This window comes from Scyliorhinus canicula, chromosome 20 (genome assembly GCF_902713615.1).
Source record: "Scyliorhinus canicula chromosome 20, sScyCan1.1, whole genome shotgun sequence".
NCBI classification, from domain to species: Eukaryota; Metazoa; Chordata; class Chondrichthyes; order Carcharhiniformes; family Scyliorhinidae; genus Scyliorhinus; species Scyliorhinus canicula.
This window is the reverse complement of record NC_052165.1, coordinates 58,375,033-58,402,840: the sequence shown is the minus strand read 5'-3', so window position 1 is coordinate 58,402,840 and position 27,808 is coordinate 58,375,033. Positions and strand designations below refer to the sequence as shown.

Genomic DNA, 27,808 nt, shown 5'->3' with positions numbered 1-27,808 from the left:
AGGATTCTCTGGGAAGCCAGGGAAGAGATTGCTGAGCCTTTGGCTTTGATTTTTAGGTCATCATTGGCTACAGGAATAGTGCCAGAGGACTGGAGGATAGCAAATGTGGTCCCTTTGTTCAAGAAGGGGAGTAGAGATAACCCCGGTAACTATAGGCCGGTGAGCCTAACGTCTGTGGTGGGTAAAGTCTTGGAGAAGATTATAAAAGATACGATTTATAATCATCTAGATAGGAATAATATGATTAGGGATAGTCAGCATGGTTTTGTGAAGGGTAGGTCATGCCTCACAAACCTTATCGAGTTCTTTGAGAAGGTGACTGAACAGGTAGACGAGGGTAGAGCAGTTGATGTGGTGTATATGGATTTCAGTAAAGCGTTTGATAAGGTTCCCCACGGTCGGCTATTGCAGAAAATACGGAGGCTGGGGATTGAGGGTGATTTAGAGATGTGGATCAGAAATTGGCTAGTTGAAAGAAGACAGAGAGTGGTAGTTGATGGGAAATGTTCAGAATGGAGTTCAGTTACGAGTGGCGTACCACAAGGATCTGTTCTGGGGCCGTTGCTGTTTGTCATTTTTATAAATGACCTAGAGGAGGGCGCAGAAGGATGGGTGAGTAAATTTGCAGACGACACTAAAGTCGGTGGAGTTGTAGACAGTGCGGAAGGATGTTGCAGGTTACAGAGGGACATAGATAAGCTGCAGAGCTGGGCTGAGAGGTGGCAAATGGAGTTTAATGTGGAGAAGTGTGAGGTGATTCACTTTGGAAAGAATAACAGGAATGCGGAATATTTGGCTAATGGTAAAATTCTTGGTAGTGTGGATGAGCAGAGGGATCTCGGTGTCCATGTACATAGATCCCTGAAAGTTGCCACCCAGGTTGATAGGGTTGTGAAGAAGGCCTATGGTGTGTTGGCCTTTATTGGTAGAGGGATTGAGTTCCGGAGCCATGAGGTCATGATGCAGCTGTACCAAACTCTGGTACGGCCGCATTTGGAGTATTGCGTACAGTTCTGGTCGCCTCATTATAGGAAGGACGTGGAAGCTTTGGAACGGGTGCAGAGGAGATTTACCAGGATGTTGCCTGGTATGGAGGGAAAATCTTATGAGGAAAGGCTGATGGACTTGAGGTTGTTTTCGTTAGAGAGAAGAAGGTTAAGAGGTGACTTAATAGAGGCATACAAAATGATCAGAGGGTTAGATAGGGTGGACAGCGAGAGCCTTCTCCCGCGGATGGAGGTGGCTAGCACGAGGGGACATAGCCTTAAATTGAGGGGTAATAGATATAGGACAGAGGTCAGAGGTGGGTTTTTTACGCAAAGAGTGGTGAGGCCGTGGAATGCCCTACCTGCAACAGTAGTGAACTCGCCAACATTGAGGGCATTTAAAAATTTATTGGATAAGCATATGGATGATAAGGGCATAGTGTAGTTAGATGGCCTTTAGTGTTTTTTTTTTTTCCATGTCGGTGCAACATCGAGGGCCGAAGGGCCTGTACTGCGCTGTATCGTTCTATGTTCTATGTTCTATGTTCTATTGTGGATGGCTTTTAATCGGTCGCTCTGTGCGCTGGCACACGTCCCGCGGGACAGGGCATCTGGGGGCTCGTAGAGCTTCCCCGGTCGATACATAATATCGTAATTGTAAGTGGAGAGTTCGATCCTCCACCTCAGAAGGTTGTTATTTTTAATTTTGCCCCTTTGCGAGTTGTCAAACATGAAGGAAACCGATCTTTGGTCGGTGATGAGGGTGAACCTTCTACCTGCGAGGTAGTGCCTCCAGTAACGAATAGCCTCCACAATGGCTTGTGCTTCCTTTTCGACTGAGGAGTGTCGAAGTTCCGAAGCGGAGAGGGTTCGGGAGAAAAATGCGACTGGTCTCCCTGCCTGATTTAGTGTGGCTGCAAGAGCTACCTCTGAGGCATCGCTCTCAACCTGGAAAGGGACAGATTCATCCACTGCCCGCATGGCCACCTTGGCAATGTCCTCCTTGATGCAGTTGAAGGCCTGGCGAGCCTCAGCTGACAGGGGAGAAAATGTGGCCTTAAAGAATGGGCGGGCTTTGTCCGCATATTGAGGGACCCACTGGGCGTAATACGAAAAGAATCCCAAGCACCATTTGAGGGCCTTGGGACAATGAGGGAGAGGGAGTTCTAAGAGGGGGCGCATACGGTCCGGGTCGGGACCCAGGACTCCGTTTTCCATGACATAGCCGAGGATGGCTAGCCTGGTTGTGCGGAAAACGCATTTCTCCTTGTTGTATGTGAGGTTAAGCTTCTGGGCCGTCTGGAGAAATCGGTTGAGGTTGGCATCGTGGTCCTGCTGGTCATAGCCGCAGATGGTGACGTTATCCAAGTACGGAAACGTGGCCAGCAGCCCGTACTGGTCCACCATTCGATCCATTGCTCGTTGGAACACCAAAACCCCATTCGTGACGCCAAAGGGGACCCGGAGGAAGTGGAAGAGGCGGCCATTGGCCTCAAACGCCATCCCCAACAGTTGGCTCCCCGTCAGTCAGTAAAGCAGTGCCCCATCCCCCAGTTTCAACCCCCCATGCCAAGCACCCGCTTGGCACTGATTTCCTCCCCATTACGCTTCTGTAAGTCAGCTGACCCTGGCAGTCCCGCCTCTATCCCCAATCACTATTGTCTCCTCCTTCGGGCCCTCAACCCCCCCTCCCCCACAGGGTAAGAGGACAAGAGCCATCCACATTCTTCCCGTGCAACGAAAAACACAACCCGGGTGTTACCCCCGCGCCCTGAGAGAAACACAGAAAAAAAAAGGGAAAAACCCCAGAAAAAGAAAAGCGAACAACTTAAAATTTTCCTGCGAATCTTACATCAGACCAACAACCGGTTACACATCCCCACCAGAGTGTTTCACCCTCGTGCAGCTGCCCCCTAGTTCGAGTCCAGCTTTTCATGTTTAATAAATGTCCATGCCTCGTCCGGTGTATCAAAATAATGGTGCCTGTCCTGTTTCGTTACCCAAAGTCTCGCCGGGTGCAGGAGTCCGAACTTCACCCCTTTGCTGTGGAGGACCCCCTTAGCCCGGTTGAATCCCACACACCTCCTCGCCAGTTCAGCCCCCAGGTCCTGGTATATGCGAATCTCGCCGTTCTACCACTTACTGCTCCGCTCCTTCTTTGCCCAACGCAGGACACGCTCCCTGTCTGTGAAGCGGTGGAACCTCATCACCATCGCCCTCGGTGGTTCGCTCTGGTTCGCTTATGCGTCCAGTCCAGTTCCAAGGGAAGGCCCCCACGTCCATCAGCGTCCCCAGCATTGTAGTCACATACGTGCTTGCGTCCGCACCTTCAGGGAGGTCCAGAATCCGCAGGTTGTGACTCCTAGACCTATACTTGAGGTCATCCAGTCTCTCCTGCCATCTCTTGTGTAGGGCCTCGTGCGCCTCCACTCTGACCGCCAGGCCCAGGATCTCATCCTCGTTATCAGATACCTTCCTCTCCACCCCTTTAATCGCCTTCTCCAGGACCTTCTGAGTCTCCAACATCTTTTCCATGGAGGCCTTCATAGGGGCCAGCATCTCCGCCTTCAGCTCTGTGAAGCAGCTTCTCAGGAACTCTTGCTGCTCTCTCGACCACTGGGCCCACGCCGGCCGCCATTTTGTCCTCCCGGACCCGCTCCTCTCGTTTCCCCGCAATCGCTCTTTTAACGGCCCCGCTCCTGGTTCCCTCCATACAGCTGTGGGGGGAACCTCTCCAGCGTCCTTTGCCACGCCGGGAATCACCGCCAAAGTGCCGTTGCCACTCTGCTTAAAGGCCCAAAACTCCGGTCCCAGCGGGTGCTGCCGTGTGTGTGACCTATTCGGACATGGCCGCCACCGGAAGTCTAGTATTCTGTAAGTTTCAATAAGGTCCCCCTCATTCTTCTAAACTCCATCGTGTACAGGCCCTGAGACCTCAACTGCTCCTCATATGACAAGCTCTTCATTCCAGGGATCATTCTTGTGAACCTCCTCTGGGCCCCCTCCTTAGCTACGGGGTGCAAATCTGCTCACAGTGTTCCAAATGGGGTCTGACCAGGGTCTCATACAGCCTCAGCAGTACATCCGTGTTCTTGGATTCTAGCCCTCTCAAAGTGAAATCTAATATTCTATTTGCTTTCCTAACTGCCAACTGAACCTGCATGTTAACCGTAAGAGAATCCTGAACTAGTCCCTTTGTGCTTCAGATTTCCAAAGCCTTTTCCCATTTAGAAAATAGTCTATGCCTCTATTCTTCCTACCAAAGTGCACAACCTCACACTTTTCCACATTGTATTCCATCTGCCACTTGTTTGCTCGCTCTGCAAGTCTGTCCAATTAAAAACGAATCCTGTCAATCAGGCTGAGTTCAATCACCTCCCCATTGCTGAGCCTGTTGTCAAGGAAAAGCTTTGGTCTTTTTTGCTCTTGAATGCAGTCATCTGAGAGTGATCTTAGTGCGGAAAATGTTGATCTGGAGTTATACTTCTAAAAAAACTTGTCGGAGCACAAGTAAATGGCTGATGTTGGGAGGAGTGTTTTCACAAAGAGAGGGCAGTACATTGTACTTGGGGAAGTGGAGGTGAAATACATGAATTATTCAAAATACAAGTGGATACCTGGATTGGGAACTGTTGATTATTTCTAGTTGAATGCACAAGTTTCTGACAATACAACAGTGACTACACTTACAAATGCCTTTTTAACTGGAAAGCACTTTGAGACATCCAGTTGCTGTGAAATGCAAGATGGATGAAATAGTCTTTGTTATCTGTATAAGTGCTAGAACAAGAGGTGTAGGTTAAAATCAGCAAAAGTCAATATAAATGTTATGACGTGAAGGTCTTCCTATGCATGACTTTTGGGTAAAACCTTGGAATCATTTAAACATTGAAAATCAACAGCCCCTAAATGTGTCTTTCAACTTCACACTTGGCAAACTCACACTATTCGCGGGGCATGTTTGTGTAACACTTGACAGTTAACCATGGTAAATTTCATCTACTCTGACCCCTTTCCATATTCCTCCCCAGTTTAGAATTAGGTTTCAATCTCACTGAGTTACAATGAAATTCCAAATCCTAGTGTCTTCACACAAATCTATAAGACACTCTGTGCAGCACATCTTCTACCTGGCATCGTCCTTTCTTTGATGGATCAGTTTTTGAGGTTTTTCCTTGTTTTTATTAGGAAGCTGCAGAGGTGGATTCTCCATTGCCCGACGGCGTGATCGGGATTCCCAATCAGGCGGAGAATGGAGCGTCCCCTGAAAAATCTGGCACCAACCACATTGCAATACTCTGATCTACCACTAAGTGGCCTTGGTCCGTTACCCCCTGCACCAGTGGGAGGATGCAAATCACTGATTTCCCTCCGCTTAAATGTGATTAACGGGCTAGAAGAGGGTTTAAACCCCCAATTATGCATCGACCCCCACAGCAGGAAATCCTCTTGGCAGACTTTGGTCCATATTTGCCCAAGCATGGCCCTGACATGGTGGACCCTGAGGTGGATCAAGGAGCCTACCCAAAGTCCATCACCACATCAAAAGGAGCTAAGTGATTTCACTTCCTTTTATTCATAGCTGAAAGCACTTAGCTCCTTTTGATATTGTGAGGAGCTGTCAATCATAGTGTTTATAAACATTGTGGTTACTATTCCAAACTTCCATGAGGACAGCCACCTATCCTGCGACCGCTCAGCACATACACCCCCGCCACCGAAAATCATTGGAAGATATCTGACAGCATATAGCATAAGTATTAAAATTAAAAGAACAATTTTTTCCACTAACAAGCAGAGGGAAATATGCTCAATAAGAGGATGGCATTCATGGCAGAACTGTTCTGGATGCAAGGGGATTGTACGTCATGGTTAGTGGTGTGCTGGACGAATACCAATGGTACTTTTAAATGTGTACGCACCCAAATGGGATGATGTGGAATTCATAAAGAAAACCATGGCAGAAATCCCCAATATCGACTCCCACCGACTCATTATGGGGGATGACGTCACCTGCGCACAAGACCCACAGATGGACAGATCCAGCCCCAAGGTGGGAAAACAGTCAGGCCATGGCAAGCAAGCTGAATGCCTTCATGGAGCAAATGGGCAGTGGAACATGGAGGTCCTTGCACCCAAGAGAGGAGTTCTCCTTCTTCTCCCAGGTCCACAGAGTCTGCACTAAGATCAACATCTGACATGGCCTTCCTCGTCGATAATACATTGTGAGCAGATATCAGGAGCCATTGATGGGTATGTAACCTGGAACAAGAATAGGGAGGTCTCACCTTCCACATTCTGGGAGGCACTCAAGGCAATGCTAAGAGGGAAAATTATTGTGTACAGGGTACTCAAAGAAAGGAAGAACAGGGTGGCTAGGCAACAGCTGGTGGACCCCATACTGGATATTGCCCAGCTGTGCACCACAGCCCTGACCGTGGAACTACTGGTGGAGAGGGAAAAAAACTATAAATGGACTTTGACCTTACATGCAGGTTTGAGACTTTTCCAGAAAGGAGATACAGAGCTTCCCAGTAGAGCCGACTTCCACATTGCTGGAGGAGGTGCTGACAACAGGGGGACTGGAGAAGGCAGTAGTATCGGCGGTTTACGTGGCTATTTGGAGGAGGAGAAGGCGCCGCTAGAAGGGATCAAGGCAAAGTGGGAGGAAGAGTTGGGAGAGGGTATGGAGGAGGGGTTCTGGTGTGAGGTTCTCCAGAGGGTGAACCCCTCTACCTTGTGTGCAAGGTTGGGGCTGATACAGCTGAAGGTGGTGTATAGAGCGCACCTTACAAGGGCGAGGATGAGCCGGCTCTTTGAGGGGATGGAAGACGTGTGTGAACGTTGCGGGGGGACCCCGCAAACCACGTTCATATGTTTTGGTCCTGTCCGAAGCTGGAGGATTACTGGAAGGAAGTGTTTAAGGTAATCCCTAAAGTGGTTCATGTGAAACTGGACCCGGGCCCTTGGGAGGCCATATTCAGGGTGTCGGACCAGCCGGGGTTGGAAACAGGCGGGGAGCAGATGTTGTAGCCTTCGCCTCGTTGATCGCCCGAAGGCGGATCCTGTTAGGGGAGATCAACCTCTCCACCCTGTGCCCTGGCGTGTCGGGGGGACCTGCTGGAACTCTTGAAGCTTGAAAAGGTCAAATCTTACTGCGGGGAAGGATGGAGGGGTTCTACAATTCATGGGAATTATTCATAATACTCTTTCGGGAATTGGATCACATCGAACATTAGGGGGGTTGGGGGCTGGGAGGGTTGGGGGGAGGAGGACTGTATGTGTTAATGGTGACTATGGGTGATTCCTGATTCCTTTTTGTCATTTGTTTATGTTAACATGCGGGCTAATGTTTGGGGGTTTGGTGGAAGGATGGGATCATTGTTATTGATATGGGATTGACACTACATTCGTTACTGATTATTGTTTATTGTTGGGTGTAAATTTGGGAGAAAATGTGAAAAAGGAGAATTCAAAATTTTTTTTTTTTTAAATGGACTTCAACCTGCTCTCCGCTGGAAAAGCAGTGCACGAGCTCGGCCAGACATGGGGGGTTGGCTCACCAGCTGAGAAAGCAGGCAGCCACAAGGAAAAGAGCTCAGGTAAAGGAGAGGAGTGGCAGACCAGTTGCAGCAATAGAGCAGATAAACAAGGCCTTCACAACCTTCTACCGAGAGCTACACAGCTCCGAGCCCCCGGAGGGGGAGTCGTAGATGAAGCAGTTTCTTGATGGACTGTACATGGGAGAAGATAGGAGACGGGACCTGGAAGCACCATTAGAACTGGGGGTAGTCATGGAGAGCATCACCTCCATGCAGGCGGCGAAGGTACCGGGGCCAGACAGATTTCTGGCGGTCTTCTGTAAAACGTTGTGCCAGCACTGGCCCTACACATGCAGGATATGTTCGCTGACTTGCTTTTGAGGGTAACCCTGCCACCAATGCTAGTTCAGGTCGCAATATCACAGATCCTTATAAAGGAATAGGACATGACAGACTCTGGGTCTTACAGAGCCATCTCACTCCTTAATACTGACACCAAGAAATTGGCGAAGGCCCTGGTGAGGTGACTGAAGAGATGTGTGCCGGAGGTAGTTGCGGAAGTTCAGGCGGGCTTTGTCAAGGGCAGAGAGCTAACAGCAAACATCAAGCGCCTGCTGAACATGATCATGGGGGGAGAGAACACCAGAGGTGATATATCCTTGGACGAATAGAAGGCCTTCGACAGCGCCAAATGGAAGTATCTCATAGAGATACAGGAACTGTTTGGGTTTGGGCCAGGGTTCACCTCGTGTACAGCGCTTCCATGGTGAGCGTACGGTCAAAGACCACCAGCTTTGGATATTTCCGGCCACACAGAGGCACGAGGCAGGGATGCCCATTGTCCCTGCGACTGTTTGCTCTGACATTAGAGCCACTGGCGATCACCCTCAGAGCGGCAAAGGGTTGGAGAGGTATCCAAAGGGGAGCCAGAGAGCATAGAGTCTCACTCTACGTGGATAACCTGCTCCTCTGCATCTCAAACCCATTGGTCAACATGGAAGGGATAATGAAACTCCTAAAGGAGTTCTTAGGTTACAAACATCATAACATGAGTAAGAGCAAAATCTTCCCTGTGAACCTAGCGGGGTGGGGGGGGGGGGGGGGGGGGGGGGGGGGGGGGGGGTGGGGGGGGAGGAGCAGAGCTGGGGAGGCTGCTGTTCAAACTGACCCAGACCAACGTTTAACTTGGGTGCAATGGAGTTCCATTTAATTGTGACAATGAGTTTTTATTCTAAATTTCAGCTTGTTTCTTCATTACTGTTGTGGAAGGAACTGAAAAAGTATGGCACTCAAAAGGAAACTAAGTGTTATAACCCGCAAGTCGCCGACGTATGGAACAATTAACTCCCCTGTGGCCCTTGCCAAATACTAGCTCCCCTCATTATGGGGAAGAGACCTCTTAACAAGTGTATAATTATCCATTTGGAAAGCCAGCTAGTTTCAACACTGGCTAGAGAGAAGACCCAGTAGGGAACTACTGGAGCCGTGTATAATAGTAAATTGTAAATAAAGTAAGTTTGTTTGTTTCGGCCAAACTCGGTGTGGACTCTTGGTTGCCCTTCCAAAACTGAGGTGGCAGTTATCCTTTGAACAAGTTTGTGATTTAACACAACAGCTGCCATTTTTGGTTTTTGTGATCCACCTAACCCCTCTGTTAAACACACTGCTCCACCTAACCCCTCTGTTAAACACACTGCTCCACCTAACCCCTCTGTTAAACACACTGCTCCACCTAACCCCTCTGTTAAACACTCTGCTCCACCTAACCCCTCTGTTAAACACACCGCTCCACCTAACCCCTCTGTTAAACACTCTGCTCCACCTAACCCCTCTGTTAAACACACCGCTCCACCTAACCCCTCTGTTAAACACACTGCTCCACCTAACCCCTCTGTTAAACACACTGCTCCACCTAACCCCTCTGTTAAACACACTGCTCCACCTAACCCCTCTGTTAAACACACTGCTCCACCTAACCCCTCTGTTAAACACACTGCTCCACCTAACCCCTCTGTTAAACACGCTGCTCCACCTAACCCCTCTGTTAAACACTCTGCTCCACCTAACTCCTCTGTTAAACACACTGCTCCACCTAACCCCTCTGTTAAACACACCGCTCCACCTAACCCCTCTGTTAAACACTCTGCTCCACCTAACCCCTCTGTTAAACACGCTGCTCCACCTAACCCCTCTGTTAAACACAGTGAGCTGTTCAGCAGCATGAAGAATTCCCACCAGTGCTATTTAAAGGGATCATCAACAAAATTCAGATTACTGCTAATTATTTGCGACTGGCTCTGAGTTTGTGGAAGTGTTTGATGAGGACCGAGTTACAGTCAGTGAAGAATGCAGGAAGTGGTGCTGCACATTGAGAAGGCCTTGGCTGTGGCTGCAAACATCCTGTCCAGGCCACTTTCTCACATGATGTGGAGATGCCGGCGTTGGACTGGGGTGAGCACAGTAAGAAGTCTTACAACACCAGGTTAAAGTCCAACAGGTTTGATTCAAACACGAGCTTTTGGAGCGCGGCTCCTTCCTCAGGTGAATGGCGAGGTATGTTCCAGAAACATTTATATAGACAAAGTCAGAGATGCTGGACAATGCTTGGAATGCGAGCATTTGCAGGTAATCAAATAATTACAGATGCAGGGAGAGGGATAATCACAGGTTACAGAGGTGTGAATTGTCTCAAGCCAGAACAGTTGGTGGGATTTTGCAAGTCCAGGCCAGATGGTGGGGGGTGGATGTAATGCGACATGAATCCAAGATCCCTGTTGAGGCCGCACTCATGCGTGCGGAACTTAACTATAAGTTTTTGCTCGGCAATTCTGCGTTGTCGCGTGTCCTGAAGACCGCCTTGGAGAACGCTTACCCGGAGATCAGAGGCTGAATGCCCTTGACTGAGACAGAGAAGAGAACAGTACAGCACAGAACAGGCCCTTCGGCCCTCGATGTTGTGCCGAGCAATGATCACCCTACTTAAACCCACGTAACCCGTATACCCGTAACCCAACAATCCCCCCATTAACCTGACACTACGGTCAATGTAGCATGGCCAATCCACCTAACCTGCACATCTTTTGACTGTGGGAGGAAACCGGAGCACCCGGAGAAAACCCACGCACACACGGGGAGGACGTGCAGACTCCACACAGACAGTGAGCCAGCCGGGAATCGAACCTGGGACCCTGGAGCTGTGAAGCATTGATGCTAACCACCATGCTATCGTGAGGCTGCTGAAGTGTTCCCCGACTGGAAGGGAACATTCCTGCCTGGTGATTGTCGCACGATGTCCACTCATTCGTTGTCGCAATGTCTGCATGGTCTCGCCAATGTACCACGCTTCGGGACATCCTTTCCTGCAGCGTAAGAGGTAGACTACATTGGTTGAGTCGCACGAGTATGTGCCGCGTACCTGGTGGGTGGTGTTACCACGTGTAATGGTGGTATCCGAGTCGATGATCTGGCATGTCTTGCAGAGATTGCCCTGGTAGGGTTGTGTGGTGTCGTGGTCGCTGTTCTGAAGGCTGGGTAATTTGCTGCAAACAATGGTTTGTTTGAGGTTGCGCGGTTGTTTGAAGGCCAGTAGTGGGGGTGTGGGGATGACCTTGGCAAGATGTTCATCTTCATTGATGATGTGTTGAAGGCTGCGAAGAAGATGTCATAGTTTCTCCGCCCCAGGAAAGTACTGGACGACGAAGGGTACTCTGTCAGTGGTGTCCCGTGTGTGTCTTCTGAGGAGGTCGGTGCGGTTTTTTGCTGTGGCGCGTTGGAACTGTCGATTGATGAGTCGAGCGCCATATCCCATTCGTACGAGAGCATCTTTCAGCATCTGTAGGTGTCTGATACGCTCCTCCTCGTCTGAGCAGATCCTGTGTATACGGAGGGCTTGTCCATAGGGGATGGCTTCTTTAATGTGTTTCGGGTGAAAGCTGGAGAAGTGGAGCATCGTGAGGTTGTCTGTGGGCTTGCGGTAAAGTGAAGTGCTAAGGTGACCGCCTTTGATGGAGATGAGTGTGTCCAAGAATGTAACAGAATTTGGCGAATAGTCCATGGTGAGTCTGATGGTGGGATGGAATTTATTGATCTCATCGTGTAGTCGTTTCAGTGATTCTTCGCTGTGGGTCCAAAGGAAAAAAATGTAATCGATGTATCTGGTGTATAACATCGGTTGCAGGTCCTGTGTGGTGAGGAAGTCTTGTTCAAACTTGTGCATGAAGATGTTGGCATATTGAGGTGCAAATTTGGTCCCCATGGCTGTTCCATGCATCTGGGTGAAGAATTTGTTGCCAAAGGTGAAGACGTTGTGATCTAGAATGAAGCGGATGAGTTGCAGAATTGCGTCTGGAGATTGGCAGTTGTCGGTGTTGAGGACTGAGGCTGTTGCAGCAATGCCGTCGTCATGGGGGATGCTGGTGTAGAGTGCCGAGACATCCATTGTGACGAGGAATGTTCCTGGTTCAACTGGTCCATGGGTGCTGAGTTTCTGTAGGAAGTCGGTCGTGTCGCGACAGAAGCTGGGCGCACCTTGTACGATGGGTTTCAAGATGCCCTCGATGTGGCCAGAGAGGTGTTCTCACAGGGTCCCATTGCCTGAAACGATAGGACGGCCTGGTGTGTTGGCCTTGTGTATTTTCGGGAGGCAGTAGAGATCTCCAATGCGGGGATTACGTGGGATGAGAGCACGTAGGGTGCTCTGAAGTTCTGGATCCAAGGTCCTGATCAGTCTGTTGAGTTGACGGATGTGTTCCTTGGTTGGATCTGTGGGTAACTGTCTGTAGTGTTCCTGGTTGTTGAATTGTCGGTATATTTCTTTGCAGTAGTCCGTTCTATTCAGTATGACGGTGGCCCCTCCTTTGTCTGCTGGTTTGATGACGATGTTGCGGTTGGTTTTGAGAGCGCGGATGGCGTTGCGCTGTGCTTGGGTGACGTTCGGGGCTGCCTTGTGAATGTGACTGATGAATCCGGCATTGACACGACTTCTGACGGCTTCAGCATACATGTCGAGTCTACGGCAGCGGCCTTCCAGAGGGGTCCAATTCAACACTTTCCTTTTCGTTTGCTGCACTGCAGATCTCGCAGTCATGGGTAAAATAGGTGATATCCAAAGTGGAGTGACTTTCTCACAGTCATGGGTAAAATAGGTGATATCCAAAGTGGAGTGACTTTCTCACAGTCATGGGTAAAATAGGTGATATCCAAAGTGGAGTGCAGCATTAGAGGAGGATGAAGCAGTCGCTGCAGGGAACAAACTGCTCCCAGACAGAGGCAGAGAAAAGGAGATCAGCCCTCGGCAAGAGGCCATATATCCACCGAGAGTCTTCCACGGCACTTTTCTTATGTCCACCAAAGTCAGGAGCAATGTGTGCAAAATCAGTGCTTTACAAAAAAGACGATTGCAGAACTTCTTGCACCCAGACATGTCGACACAGAACAGGGCAAGGAGAGAATTACCAATGTCTGTAAATGTGACTGTGCCCCTCAATTTCTTTGCATTGGGGTCTATCTAGGCTGATGCTGGTGACATACATAACTTCGGCCAGTCTGTTATTCATTGCTGCATCAGAGATGACAGACGCTCTTTATTCCTCCTGAACAGGGAGATGTTGGTGGGGCATGCACGTGACTAGACCAGGAATAGTGGGCTTCCTCATGCTGCAGGGTGTCATTGGTAACGTACCTGTGACTTTGCGAGCACTGTACCTCAAGTGCTGGGGTTTACCACAGTTGTTGATTATGCAATTTGTGTATGCCCACACACAGTACGTCAAGCTGGCCTGCCTGGCAGCAATCACAATTCTTTCATTCTGCGACAATCTGTTCGCTCAGTATTTCAGCCACTAAAGGACAGCAGCTGGCATCCGAGTCATTATTCCACAGTGCAACCACAGGTGCTGAGCTTGCAAACCATCATAGCCGACCATTGGTGCTAAAGCGACAGTCCTGCTGGCTTGACCACCGGGGGAGTCCACCAGCATTCAGGACCAGGTAGAGAAATCATGGGCCCTGATGTCCTCCTGTTTCTCGGCTCCTTATCACCACCAACTCCCCCCACCCCCTCCCAGACACACACACTCACACATGCACACCTCTCCCGTAATGCTCTAGCCCTCTCCTTCCTCCTATTGCTTCAGCTGGACGAAGATGAGGCCTCTTGCCTTAAAATGGCATTTCTGGTGTCAAATTGGGGTTTCCCGTTGATTGATGTTATGATCTGCCCACTCTGCATATTTCCGGGGAGCATTAGGTGTGTCACTAGCCCCTCATCCATATGCATCTAGCCTCCAGCCAGAACACTTTGCATCATTAAGTGTGTGCATATGGATCCGGGAGCCCAGGGGGTGAGAGAGGCCGATATCCTGGCCTTTGCCTCCCTGGTGGCCCGGAGACGGATCCTACTAGGATGGAGGGACTCTGAACACCCGAAGTTGGGGGTATGAGTTAGTGACATGGCGGGGTTTCGCAGACTCGAGAAAATCAAATTCACTCTGAGGGGTTTGCTCGGAGGTTGCAGCCGTTCACCGACTTCTTTGAGAAAAATTAAGCTGTCAGCAGCCGGGGTTGGGGGGAGGGGGGGGGGGGGGGGGGGTGGCATGGGGGTTTGAGTAAGGTTAGGAAAACCAGTGGATAGGGAGCTTTGGAAGGAGGTCCTGTTTGTGTAAGCCATGTTGGCTGGGGTTTGATGGGGGGGGGGGGGTTGTTGGTTATATTGATTTATTCTTGATGATAACTCATGGTTAAATTTGTTGTAATTATAAATGCCTTAATAGAATATTTTCTAAACAAAAAGTGTGGGCATGTGGTGCAAACACCATTTTGGGGTCTGCCACTTGCAACCCCTCACCACCTCCTCCCTCTTAATGGTTTGTGGCCCCTTTCCCAGCTTCCCGTCCAGCCTCCTCCCTTGATGGCATGGTCTTGATTCTACTGTGCCCACCCATTGGTTTATAGAGTGCCTGTCACAGCCTAACAAACCTGCTTCTCTCAGGCGTGTCAGCTGCTGTGATGTAGTTTTCAGGTCAATGTTGTGATGTAGGAAATCCTGACATCCAATTTTCACTTTGCAATATTCTCATTCAGAAGGGGCCAGAGGCTGGGATTGGGGAATAATTGGATTATTGTGTGCTACGAAGCAACGTAAATGTTCCAAATTGGAGTTTGCAGCACAGGCAAACATTTCTGATGCAAAGTGGATGGGTGCTTATTGATGAGGGGTTAGTGGCACACACCTAATGTTCCCCAGAAATATGCAGAGTCGGCAGATCATAACATCAATCAGTGAATAACTTTAATCTGACGCCTATAGATGCTATTTTAGAGCAAAAGATTTTAACCTGCGCCTCTCCTAGCCTGGAAGAGATTGTGGGTGAGGGGGTGGATTAGGTGGGAGCGCACTGTCATTCTCTATGGTTTCAGCCTTACTGCTGGCCACAATCTGACATGTCGCCGCACCAATATCTTCAGCACAGTATTCCGCATGAGAGGATGAGACATGGAGCCGTACCTATCCCTCGCTAGTTTGGTACTACTACCTCCAATTATGGATCACTTTGTCCTGTGAGAGTGAGGTAAATGTGACAGCGAGTATAATAGAACAGTACAGCACAGAACAGGCCCTTCGGCCCTCGATGTTGTGCCGAGCACTGATCACCCTACTCAAACCCACGTATCCCCCCTATACCCGTAACCCAACAACCCCCCCCCCAACCTTACTTTTTTAGGACACTACGGGCAATTTAGCATGGCCAATCCACCTAACCCGCACATCTTTGGACTGTGGGAGGAAACCGGAGCACCCGGAGGAAACCCACGCACACACGGGGAGGACGTGCAGACTCAGCACAGGCAGTGACCCAGCCGGGAATCGAACCTGGAACCCTGGAGCTGTGAAGCATTTATGCTAACCACCATGCTACCGTGCTGCCCGTAATGCAAGATGTTTGGGTGGTGTGCCTTTCACAGCTGAGTAGCAGACAATTGTGTGCAAGCTGTGAGATGTGGGTGTAAGGCTTGCAGCATTCCCAAGTGTGAGAGGGTGAGGTAGGTTGTGGAGAGTTGCACTTGGTGAGACTGTTGACCGGGGGGGGGGGGGGGGGGGGGGGAAGCTGGTGAGTAAAGAATTGTGCAAGGCTGTTTGCAAGGACATGCCTGTGAAGATGCATTCACGAACCTTAAAATGGAAGTCATTGAAAAATTTGGAACACGTAATCCAGGCCGTTGGAGCGAGATTGCTGGTATTGACAATGGCAGCTTTGTGCATACACTGCCTTTGTAGTTTCTGTCTTGAGGGCCTCTTTCCAGGAAGGACAGTCTGGTTCCTCCTGTCCACCCTCTGCACCACGGCCTGCAGTTCCGGATGGGAAACCTTTGGGGCTTGCTTTCTGTTATGGGTGCCATTTCCATGTCTCTTTATGCTCAGAAACTCCTCTTTAACCAGTTCCAGTTACTGTTCCAGCCAAAATGCATCTCTGCTTTAAGAGATGCACATTAGCTGTAAGTAGCGCAAGTTAACTTTAAATTATGCCAGCTTCTTACGAATTTGGGCCCCACAGATAACGTGTGTAAGCAGTCAGCAGCACCGAGCACCAGACTGCTGATCACTATATGCTGCCTGCATGACTATGAATGGGTAGACATTAATCACAGATTGCGATCCTCATTCCTGATTATTGGCCTTTTTCAAATTTTTCCCCTTTTCAATTTGCATACTTCATAGGGAAGTGAAAGTTTCATGTGGTTTTGATTTGAAATGTGATCCCAATGTGCAGCTCAGATAATTTCCACAAGCAGCTGCAAATTCTGAAGTTGTCTATTTGTGCGTGTGTGTGCATGTAAGTACGTGCGTGTGTGCATGTAAGTGTGTGTGCGCATGTAAGTATGTGTGTGTGCATGTAAGTGTGTGTGCGCATGTAAGTATGTGTGTGTGCATGTATGTGTGTGTGTGTATGTAAGTATGTGTGTGTGTGCATGTAAGTGTTTGTGCATGTAAGTATGTGTGTGTATGTAAGCATGTGTGTGTATGTAAGTATGTGTGTGTGTGCATGTAAGTAAGTGTGTGAGTGCATGTAAGTGTGTGTGTGCATGTAAGTGTGTGTGCATGCAAGTGTGTGTGCATGCAAGTGTGTGTGTGCATGCATGCAAGTGTGTGTGTGCATGTAAGTGTGTGTGTGCATGTAAGTATGTGTGTGTGCATGTAAGTATCATAGATTATCATAGAATTTACAGTGCAGAAGGAGGCCATTCGGCCCATCGAGTCTGCACCGGCTCTTGGAAAGAGCACCCTACCTAAGGTCAACACCTCCACCCTCTCCCCATAACCCAACCCAACACTAAGGGCAATTTTGGACACAAAGGGACAATTGATCATGGCCAATCCACCTAACTTGCACATCTTTGGACTGTGGGAGGAAACCGGAGCACCCGGAGGAAACCCACGCACACACTGGGAGGATGTGCAGACTCCGCACAGACAGTGACCCAAGCCAGAATCGAACCTGGGACCCTGGAGCTGTGAAACAATTGTGCTATCCACAATGCTACCGTGCTGCATGTGTGTATGTATGTGTGTGTGCATGTAAGTATGTGTGTGTGCATGTAAGTATGTGTGTGTGCATGTAAGTATGTGTGTATGTATGTAAGTATGTGTGTGTGTGCATGTAAGTATGTGTAAGTGTGTGTGTGTAAGTGTGTGTGTGTATATAAGTGTGTGTAGTGTGTGTATATAAGTGTGTGTGTATGTGTGTGCATGTAAGTATGTGTGTGTGCATATAAGTATGTGTGTGTGTGTGCATGTAAGTATGTGTGTGCATGTAAGTATGTGTGTGTGTGTGTATGTATGTGTGTGTGCATGTAAGTATGTGTGTGTGCATGTAAGAATGTGTGTGTGTGTGTGCATGTAAGAATGCATGTGCAGGTAAGTGCGCGTGTGCATGCACACATGTGCGCACGTGCATGCATGAACACAAGTGCGCGTAAGTATGTGTGTGCTCCTGTGTGTATGGATCTGTGTGCATTGTGTATGTGTGTATTTGGGAGTGTATGTGAGTGCGCATGTAGGTGTACATGTAGCTGTGTCTATGTGTGCACAGGTGTGTGTGTGTACAGGTTTTCTCTAATGACACTATGAAGATATGTTTGACAATGAAGCAGCTGCTCAGTAGTATACTGACATTTCAGCTTGCATTAACTGCTCACCTCCTTGAATACAACTTGTACACATGACGTGATGTTTCCATGCATCCACCCACTTTTAGGGTTTGGGAGAGTGTGGGAATGGTTTTAAATAATATATTTTTATTCTCCTCCTTTTTCACATTTTCTCCCAAATTTACACCCACTGACAATAAACAGTAATGAATATAATGTCAATCCCCAAATCAACAACAATCCCATTCTCCCACCAACCCCAAAGCAACTTCCCGCATGTTAACATAAACTAATAACAAAAAGGAATCGGGAATCACCCATAGACACCATTAACACATACAGTCCCCCTCCCACCAATGTTCAATGTTATCTAAATCATGAAAGTGCATAATGAATAATGCCCATGAATTGTAGAACCCCTCCATCATGCCCCTCAGTTCAAACATAACCTTCTCAAGAGTCGAGAGTTCCATCAGGTCCCACGCCACGCCAGGCACAGGGTGGGGAAGTTATTCTCCAACCCAACCGGATCCGCCTTCGGGCGATCAGTGAGGCAAAGGCGACAACGTCTGCCTCCGCGCTCGTTTCCAACCCCAGCTGGTCTGACACCCCGAATATGTCCTCCCGATGGCCCGGGTCCAGTTTCATTTGCACCACTTTAGAGATTACCCTAAACACCTCCTCCCAGTAATCCTCCAGCTTTGGACAGGAACCAAAACATATGAACATGATTCACGCCCCCTCCCCACAACGTTTACACACATCTTCTGCCCCTTCAAGGAGCCAGCTCTGCAACTCAGCCTACATTGTTTACCTCATACGCTGCAGGAAAGGATTCCCAAAGCATGGTAACTTGGCGAGACCATGCGGAAGCTGCAATAACGGATGAATGGACGTTGCGCGACAATCATCAGACAGGAATGTGCCCTTCCAGTCGGAGAATACTTTGGCAGTCAAGGGCATTCAGCCTCTGATCTTCGGGTAAGCGTTCTTAAGCCGGCCTTCAGGACGCACGACAATGCATAAAGCCGAGCAGAAACTGATAGTCAAGATCCGCACGCATGAGTACGGCCTCAACCGGGACCTTGGATTAATGTCTCACTGCATTTAACTCTCCCACCATCTGGCCTGAAATTCTGCAACTGTCCTCGCTCTAGACAATATACAACTCTTTAACCTGTGATTATTCCTCTCTCCAGTCACACCGTCTGGACCTGTAAAGACTTAACTGTCTGCAAAAGACTCTCATTCAAAGTAACATCTTGCATCGTTTGCTTTGTCTACATATGTATTTGTGGAACCTACTCTTCATTCACCTGATGAAGGAGCTACGCTCCGAAAGCTCGTGGTTCCAAATAAACCTGTAGGACTTCAGCCTGGTATTGTAAGACTTCTTACTGTTATCCTGGTGTTTATTCTGCAGTGAGACAGATGGGAAGAATGTAGGTGAGAGTTCAGATGGTGATGAGGCGTGGCCTGCTTGGGACTTTAATGTGAGCGGTATGGAGGCATAGTGGTTAAGACTGCTACTTCACAGCGTCCGGGTTCAATTTCGGCCTTGGGTAAATGTCTCAGTGGGTTTCTTCCGGGTGCTCCATTCTGCTTCCACAGTCCAAAGATATGCAGGTTAGATGGATTGGCCATCCTGAATTGCCATTTGTGTCCAAAGATGGGCAGGTTAGATGGGGTATGGGGATAGGGCAGCTGAGCTGGCCTAGGTAAGGCTCTCTTTCAGAGGATCGGGGCAGAAATGATGGGCCAAATGGCTTTCTTCTGCACTTTAGGAATTCTATGAGCAGGGATGTGAGGCACAGTGTAGATACTGGGGGAGACCATGGAGATTGAGGGAGGTGCAGTGGAAAAAGAGGACTTCATGACAGGTTTTGGAAACCCGCAACTGGCTGAATAAGACATCACCTTGGAAGTGTGAGGGGCTGCAGCGAGAGATTGGAGGTGCCAGACTTACTCTGGCCGTGCAAAGAAGTTCATTCATTTTTTTGTGTGGCACTGCTGCTGTGCCCCCCTCTACAGTGAACTGGCACTGACTAGGGCTGCCACTGCCTCTCAGTTATGGAGTGGCCACCTCTCTGGATGGACGTCTGAACGACCGTGGATGGAGGACATCCCGGTTCTGCTGTACGCCATTGAGGAGTCTAGTCAGGGCTCCCGCTGAGAAATGCAATGCTGGCTTCTTGGCAGCCATTCCCTCAAATGGATGTAGAACAAGTGTTGGGGTTTTATTTATATGGAGCTCCCCACTTTTATTTTTAAATGTAACCAGATTTTGTTTTTATAAAGTACTATGGGCTTCAGAACAGAATACCTCTTTTATATTTTAAAACTTTCTGAAGGATTAATTTGTACACATCACTTGGATAGTTGGTCAGAGGTTTTTAGGTTAAATTAGTGATGGACAGGTGCAAAAACCAGACCTGTATTACTGCCAAGTACTGCATGCACTGGGTACCAGACCTATATGACAGCACAGCACATACAGGCTTCTGTTAAGACCATTGTAATATCAACTAAGAGACCCCGCCTCCTCTCTTCCTGTAATAGGGGCTGGTTTAGCACACTAGGCTAAATCGCTGGCTTTTAAAGCAGATCAAGCAGGCCAGCAGCACGGTTCGATTCCCGTACCAGCCTCCCCGGACAGGCGCCGGAATGTGGCGACTTCACGGTAACTTCAATGAAGCCTACTCGTGACAATAAACGATTTTCATTTCATTTTTCATAAGCACTGCTCACCACCACCTTGCACTGTCAATCATTAATTTAATGTTGGTTCCCAGATTTTCTTTTAAATTAAGTTTTGAGCTATACGATTTATTTGTACCGGTTCAGAACCTTTTACCAGATGGGCACTGAAAGAAAGTTAAAACAAAAATATATTGGAAAACAGACCGGATGTAGTTTGGGTACCGGTCTATTTCCCACCCTAAGGTTAAATAAAGATCAGCGAAGATATACGTTGTAAGGTGTAGTGACCCTCAAACTTCAGTGGCATTTCCTGCAGCTGCTGTGTAATGTCAGTCTCTCAATAAGTGTTCACAAGCTAAGTACAGCATAGTAAATAGTCAATGTCTTGTCCACTCCATCTCCTAAGGCGTGCTCGGTCATACTGAGACACAGAGATTCCAGTCTGGTATTAATCTCCGGCTCTGACACTGGCACTTGACATTCTGGCTGCTGGAACATCAGGATGGCCTTGTGGGGAGGTGTACACAGGTAGTGAGTATATCCGTTGCACAGAGCTGCGACTTTGACTCAGCATGCTATGATTGCCATCTGGGTTTGCAAACCATAGGTTCTGCCTGCCTTGGCTTGTCAATGGATTAGGTGTATGCCTTGGAGAAACACCACCCAGACTAGCTGCAGAAGTGCCGATCCGACCCATGCGATTTGCACAGACCCCGCGGAGAAACCTGGAACGGCCGTTGGCCTCGTCTGCCTAGCCCGCCAACCACAGAACCGGCTGTGGGCAGCGAACTGGACTGACTGAAACCCCAGCTTCTCTGGTGAACACCTGGCATCTCTGGCAGGGCCTTTCTCGGAAAAGACCTCGGCAGCTTAAACACTTGCTGCTTCCATAAGAATAGTCTTTTCTTCTATGTTTCAGTAAATGCCTCACAAGCGAGGCACTTCTCTACGAGTTGCTAGTAAGAGCTTCTATTTTCTTCATCTGGCCTGGACACCAACAGCTGGGTGCAAACTTTGCCCATGACTCTGGTGAACTGTCCAGGAATGTCGCCCTCACATTCAGGAGCTGCTGCCGACTCTCTGTCGCATGTCGAGACATTCTGGGACTGAAAGCCATCAGACTCCTTTTCAACAACTGCTTGGTTGTTCGACTGTCTGTGCCCAGTCCCGGTACAGCATTGGAGGAACCATTGGGGTCGGTGTCGTGTCCCTCTTTGGGGAGCATTTGAGGCGGGGTGTAAGCTTTGGGTTATAATGATCTGCTGCAGCTCCTGAAGGGTATTTCGTAAGTTTCCTCCCTTGAGAATGACCTTTTCCAAGGATTGCAGCACACCCTGTCACTCGCGTAAGTTCTGAATGTGCAGGGCTATTTTGTGCCTTGCCCCCTTTGTGACATTCTGAGATTCCAGCTGATGTTCGGGTCAGAATCATCATCCCTTCGTAGGTTAGCTGAGAGAAAAGAGATGCGTACTTGTGTAGCCGAAGACTTTTTAACCGTGTGGGCTCATCTTTCATGCCACTTCCCTCCTCCTGAAATATGTTGCGACTTGACCCCTGTTCCTCTGTCTGCTCACGGCAGCCACTCCCAGAGGAGGCTATGCTGCTCTGCGGGGAGAGCGGTGCATGGTCTGATGGGGGGGGTAGACTGCCCTGGTACGCAGGTCATCTGGAGACATCCATTCGCTGACCACAGACTGGTTTGTCATATTGATCGGTGGGGTGAGGGAAACTGAGCGAATCAGAGGACTGTGGTTGGTTTGGGTTTGGCCTTGGAGAACTGTACTTGCATTGCTTCCAATGTTGTTCATGGCAAATGGCACCGATGCAGACGTTTGCAGAGGCAGATGTCCATTCTCACAGGTCATTGGCTTGTCCTGCCAAGCAGGGACAGTGCCACACACGCTGCTATCCGCTCAATTTTGCCTTTCATTTAGCTTGGCTACGACATTCTGCCGTTGATTTTGGTTGTACACTCCTGTGTAAATGGAGTCTGCCGGCCCACATTTTGTGAACTGTAGTTGCTCGACATGCGCTCCTCCAAGTGGGTTAGCCATAGGCCAGAGAACTCTGGTCATCCAGTGAGGTGGCAGGGTGGATTAGTGCATAGGATAACAGCTGTCTTCTCACCTCGATGAACAGATTGCTATCAATGGAATAGGCCAGCACCTTCTGCAGCAGTTTCATATATTCAGACTTTGCCTCCACGTTCTCAGGCTGTAGTAAAGGAAGATGGGAAAGCAACTGCAGAACAACCTTTTCCTTCGGGTCCTGGTGCCATTGACTGATGAAAGCAGCATCATTGGCTTCTCCCTCTAGCATGTGGATGTCAGTGCAGTCGGCCAGCGAATGCTCTAAGCAGATCTGAAGGAAGCGAGCCTGGGTCAGACTGACCCTCTTCAGCAGAGATAATAGGGCCACCGTTTGCTCCCATTCATGCCACCCTTTAAACCACCCAGCTAGCACGCCAACCTGATCCCGAAACATCATGATCGCAAGCCTGCACGATTATCTGTCCCTCTTTCCCTCAAGCTCCAGTACGACAGAAGAGCGTCACATGTTTTCAGCCCACACACACACACACCCACACACAGCAGTCCAGGAGAAACACTGGCAACCGAATGGGAGAAACAACATCAAGCAACTTCTGACAATCGGTTATTAAAAGCTCAGCACTTGCTAATTTTCCTTTCTTCTTGTAGTTCGGGTTTCATGTCGTCAACGTCCGCTGTCGAGTTTTCTCGGTTTTTCCTCCTCACCTGGAGGGCGTGGGTCTAGGCGCGGGCGGGCGGGCGGCAGAATCCATGGAGCTCCCCACTGATTACAAAAATTAAGTTGCCCCAGGGTGAGTGAATCAGCGGGAAGGCGCCACGAGCGCAGCGTGATTCCCATAGCAAAAATAATTTGGTAAAGAGGTTCAATATTCCGAGATTTCCCGTCGACTACGCTGACGGGATTTGCACCAGTTTTCTCACCAGAACCAAAACTTTGAAAAATGTTTGGTAAGATTCTGTCCAAGGTGTGAAACTGGAAAGCAAGTTAAGCTGAGTCAGAAGGAGGCCATTCCACCTATTGTCCTGCACCGCTCTCTGAATGAGCATTATCATTTTGTCATTTCTTTTGCCATTTCCACACGTTGTTTTCTAGCACATTGTTTCTATTCAAATAATTATCTAATGCCTTCTTGAATGTCTCAATTACACCTGCCTCCACTACATTTTCAGACACTGCATTCCGACCGAACAGCTCGTTGTGTGACCATAAGACCAGAAGACACAGGAGCAAAGCAGAAGTAGGCCATTCGGCCTATTGAGTCTGCTCCACCATTCAGAGATTGTGACTGATCTGAAATGATAATCCTCCACTCCACTTTCCCACCTTATCCCCATAACCCTCGATTCTCTTACTGATTAAAAATCTGTTTATCTCAGCCTTGAACGTACTTAATGACACAGCCTCTGCAGCCCTCTGTGGTAAAGACTTACACAGATTAACAATCCTCTGAGAGAAACATTCCTCCTCATGAGTGTCTAACATGGGTGACCCCTTACTCTGGGATCATGGCCTCTGATCCTAGAATCTCCCACAAGGGGAAACAACTTCCCAACATCTGCCCTGTCAAGCCTCCAGAGAATCCCATATGTCTGAATTCTTCTAAACTCCAATGAATACAAGCCCAACCTACTCACACTCTCTTCATGAGGAAATCCTTCCATACCCGGGATTAACCTAGTGAACCTTCCCTGGACTGCCTCCAATGCCAGGATATCTTTCCTAAAATAAGGGGACCAAAACTGTTGACAGTATTCTAGGTGTGTACTAACAGTGCCTTGTATTATTTTAGCAAGACAGCCCTATTTTTATATATTCCATTCCCTTTTGAAATAACGGCAAACATTCCATTTTCCTTCCCAATTACCTGCTGAGCTTGCATGCTAGCATTTTGTGATTTGTACATGAAGACCCTCAAATCTCTCTGTGCTCCAGATTTCTGCAGTTTTTCTCCATTTAAAAAATATTCTGCTCCTTCATTCTTCCCACAAAAGTACATAAATTTACATTTTCCTACATTATATTTCATTTGCCAAGTTTCTGCTCACTCACCTAACCTGTCTATATCACTCTGTAGACTCTCTGTATCATCCTCACCACTTGCTTTCCCACAAACTTGGCAATAGCACATTCACTTCCCTCATCCAAGGCACTAATATATTGTAAATAATTGTGACGCCCATCGCTGATTCCTGTGGCACTCCACTCAATACAGGTTGCCATCCTGAAAAGGCCCCTCTTATTCCCAACTCTCTATTGTCTTGACTTGTTAGCCAATCCTCTAACCATGCGAATATACTACCCCAACACCATGGGCTCTTAAATTCTTAAATAGCCTTTTGTGCAGTACCTTACTGAGCACTTTTTGGAAATCCAAGTATATTACATCTACTGGTTCCTCTTTATATATCCAGCTCGGTCCCATCTTAAAGAATTCTAATAGATTTGCCAGGTATGATTTCTTCTTCTTGAAACCATGGTAACCCTACTTGATTATGTAATGTATTTTCTAAATGCTCTGCTATTAGATGCTTTCAGAAGGACTCTAATTTTGTTCCAATGACGGATATTAAGCTAACTGGTCTATAGTTACCTGTTTCTTGTCTCTCTCCTGGCACAGTGGTTAACACTGCTGCCTCACAGCTCCAGGATCCCAGGTTTAATTCCAGCCTCGGCTGACTGCGGAGTTTGCACGTTCTCCCGGTGTCTGCATGGGTTTCCTCCAGGTGCTCCAGTTTTCTCCCACAAGACCCGAAAGATGTGCTGTTAGGTGAATTGGACATTCTGAATTCTCCCTTTGTGTACCCGAATAGGCTCCAGAGTGCGGTGAATAGGGGATTTTCATGTAACTTCATTGCAGTGTTAATGTAACCCTACTTGTGACAACACGTGGATAGCAAGTTCAGTGAGTTGGTCACAACGCAGATCAGGATTGGTGAAGGAGACAGGGAATGGGTGACCAAAAGGCAGAGAAAGAGCAGGAAGGCAGTGCAGGTGTCCCCTTGCGGTCATCTCCCTCCAAAACAGGTATACCGTTTTGGATACTGTTGGGGGAGATGACTCACCAGGGTAAGGCAGTAGTAGCCAGGCTCATGGCACCGTGGCTGGCTCTGCTGCACAGAAGGGCGGGAAAAAGACTGGCAGGGCTATAGTCATAGGGGATTCAATCGTAAGGGGAGTAGACAGGCGTTTCTGTGGTCGAAAACGAGACTCCCGAATGGTATGTTGCCTCCCGGATGCACGGGTCAGGGATGTCTCAGATCGGCTGCAGGACATGCTGAAGGGGGAGGGTGAACAGCCAGTTGTCGTGGTGCATAAAGGCAACAACGATATAGGTAAAAAACAGGATGAGGTCCTGCAATCAGAATTTAGGGAGTTAGGAGATAAGTTAAAAAGTAGGACCGCAAAAGTAGTAATCTCAGGATTGCTACCAGTGCCACGAGACTGTCAGAGTAGAAATTCAAGAATAGTCGGAATGAATACATAGCTTGAGAGATGGTGCTGGAGGGAGGGGGTTCACATTGTTGGGACCTTGGAACCGGTTCTGGGAGCGGTGGGACCATTACAAATCGGATGGTCTACACCTGGGCAGGACTGGAACCAATGTCCTAGGGGGTGCTTTTGCTAACACTGTTGGGGAGGTTTTAAACTAATGTGGCAGGGGGATGTGAACCAGATTAGGAAGTTAGAGGTCAGTAAAGAGGCAGCAACTAAAGCCAGTAAGGTACTAGATAATAAACTCAATGTGACTATGGGGAAGAGTAGACAAGGAAGAGGTGATGATGCCAAAGGGACAGGTGGTCTGAGGTGCATTTGTTTTAATGCGAGAAGTGTAGCAGGTAAGGCAGATTAATTTAGGGCTTGGATTAGTACCTGGGAATATGATGTTATTGGTATTACTGAGACTTGGTTGAGGGATGGGCAAGACTGGCAACTAAATATCCCAGGGTATAGATGCTTCAGGAGGGATAGAGAGGGAGGTAAAAGGGGTGGAGGAGTTGCATTACTCGTCAGAGATGATATCACAGCTGTGATTAAGGAGGGCACGATGAGGGCACAGCTGTGATATCATCTCTGACCAGTAATGAAACTCCTCCACCCCTTTTACCTCCCTCTCTATCCCTCCTGAAGCATCCATATTAAGGAGGGCACGATGGAGGATTCGAGCACTGAGGCAATATGGATAGAGCTAAGAAATAGGAAGAGTGCAGTAACATTGTTGGAACTTTACTATAGGCCTCCCAAAAGCGAGCGTGAAGTAGAGGTACAAATATGTAGACAGATTATAGAACAATGTAGGAGCAATAGGGTGGTTGTGATGGGAGATTTTAACTTCACCAAAATTGAATGGGACTCATGTAGTGTTGGAGGCGTAGATGGAGCAGAGTTTGTAAGGAGCAACCAGGAGAGGTTTTTAGAGCAGTATATAAATAGTCCAACTCGGGAAGGGGCCATACTGGACCTGGTATTGGGGAATGATCCCGGCCAGGTGGTTGAAACTTCAGTCGGTGATTACTTTGGGAATAGCGATCACAATTCTGTAAGTTTTAGAATACTCATGGACAAAGACGAGAGTGGTCCTAAAGGAAGTGTGCTAAATTGGGGAAAGGCCAACTATAACAAAATTCGGCAGGAGCTCAGGAATGTGGATTGGGAGCAGCTGTTTAAGGGTAAACCCACATTTGAAATGTGGGAGGCTTTTAAGGAAAGGTTGATTAGAGTGCAGGACAGACATGTCCCTGTGAAAATGAGAGATAGAAATGGCAAGATTAGGGAATCACGGATGACGGGTGGAATTGTGAGACTAGCTAAGATGAAAAAGGAAGCATACATAGGATCGAGGCAACTCAAAACTGATGAAGCTTTGGGGAAAGTAGGACAAATCTCAAATGCGCAATAAAGAGGGCTAAAAGGGGTCATGAAATATCTTTGGCTAACAGGGTTAAGGAAAATCCCAAAGCCTTTTATTCGTATATAAGGAGCAAGAGGGTAAGCAGAGAAAGGATTGGCCCACTCAAAGACAAAAGAGGGAATTTATGCGTGGAGTCAGAGGAAATGAGTGAGATTCTTAATGAGTACTTTGCATCGGTATTCACATGATGGATGTTGAGGCGAGGGATGGATGTTTAAATACTCTAGGTCAAGTCGGCATAAGGAAGGGGGATGTTTTGGGTATTCTAAAAGGCATTAAGGTGGACAAGTCCCCAGGACCGGATGGGATCTATCCCAGGTTACTGAGGGAAGCGAGGGACGAAATAGCTGGGGCCTTAACGGATATCTTTGCAGCATCCTTGAGCGCGGGTGAGGGCCCGGAGGACTGGAGAATTGCTAATGTTGTCCCTTTGTTTAAGAAGGGTAGCAGGGATAATCCAGGGAATTATAAAC

The 27,808-nt window shown here is 48.3% G+C and overlaps 1 protein-coding gene and 1 pseudogene across 14 annotated transcripts in view; one reads left to right on the top strand and one right to left on the bottom strand.

The window, feature by feature from the left end:
* The window catches only part of fgd4a (FYVE, RhoGEF and PH domain containing 4a), a 340,499-nt gene that overhangs the window by 235,105 nt on the left and 77,586 nt on the right, over positions 1-27,808 (top strand). The window contains exon 3 of one of the 14 annotated variants that reach the window (XM_038779949.1): positions 18,503-18,655. The exons of the other annotated variants lie outside the window; for them this stretch is intronic. The gene's annotated coding sequence lies outside the window, so the exon portion shown is untranslated. The remainder of the gene's footprint in view (positions 1-18,502; positions 18,656-27,808) is intronic. 14 annotated transcript variants of the gene reach the window in all.
* Positions 20,486-22,901, bottom strand: LOC119954623 (annotated as a pseudogene).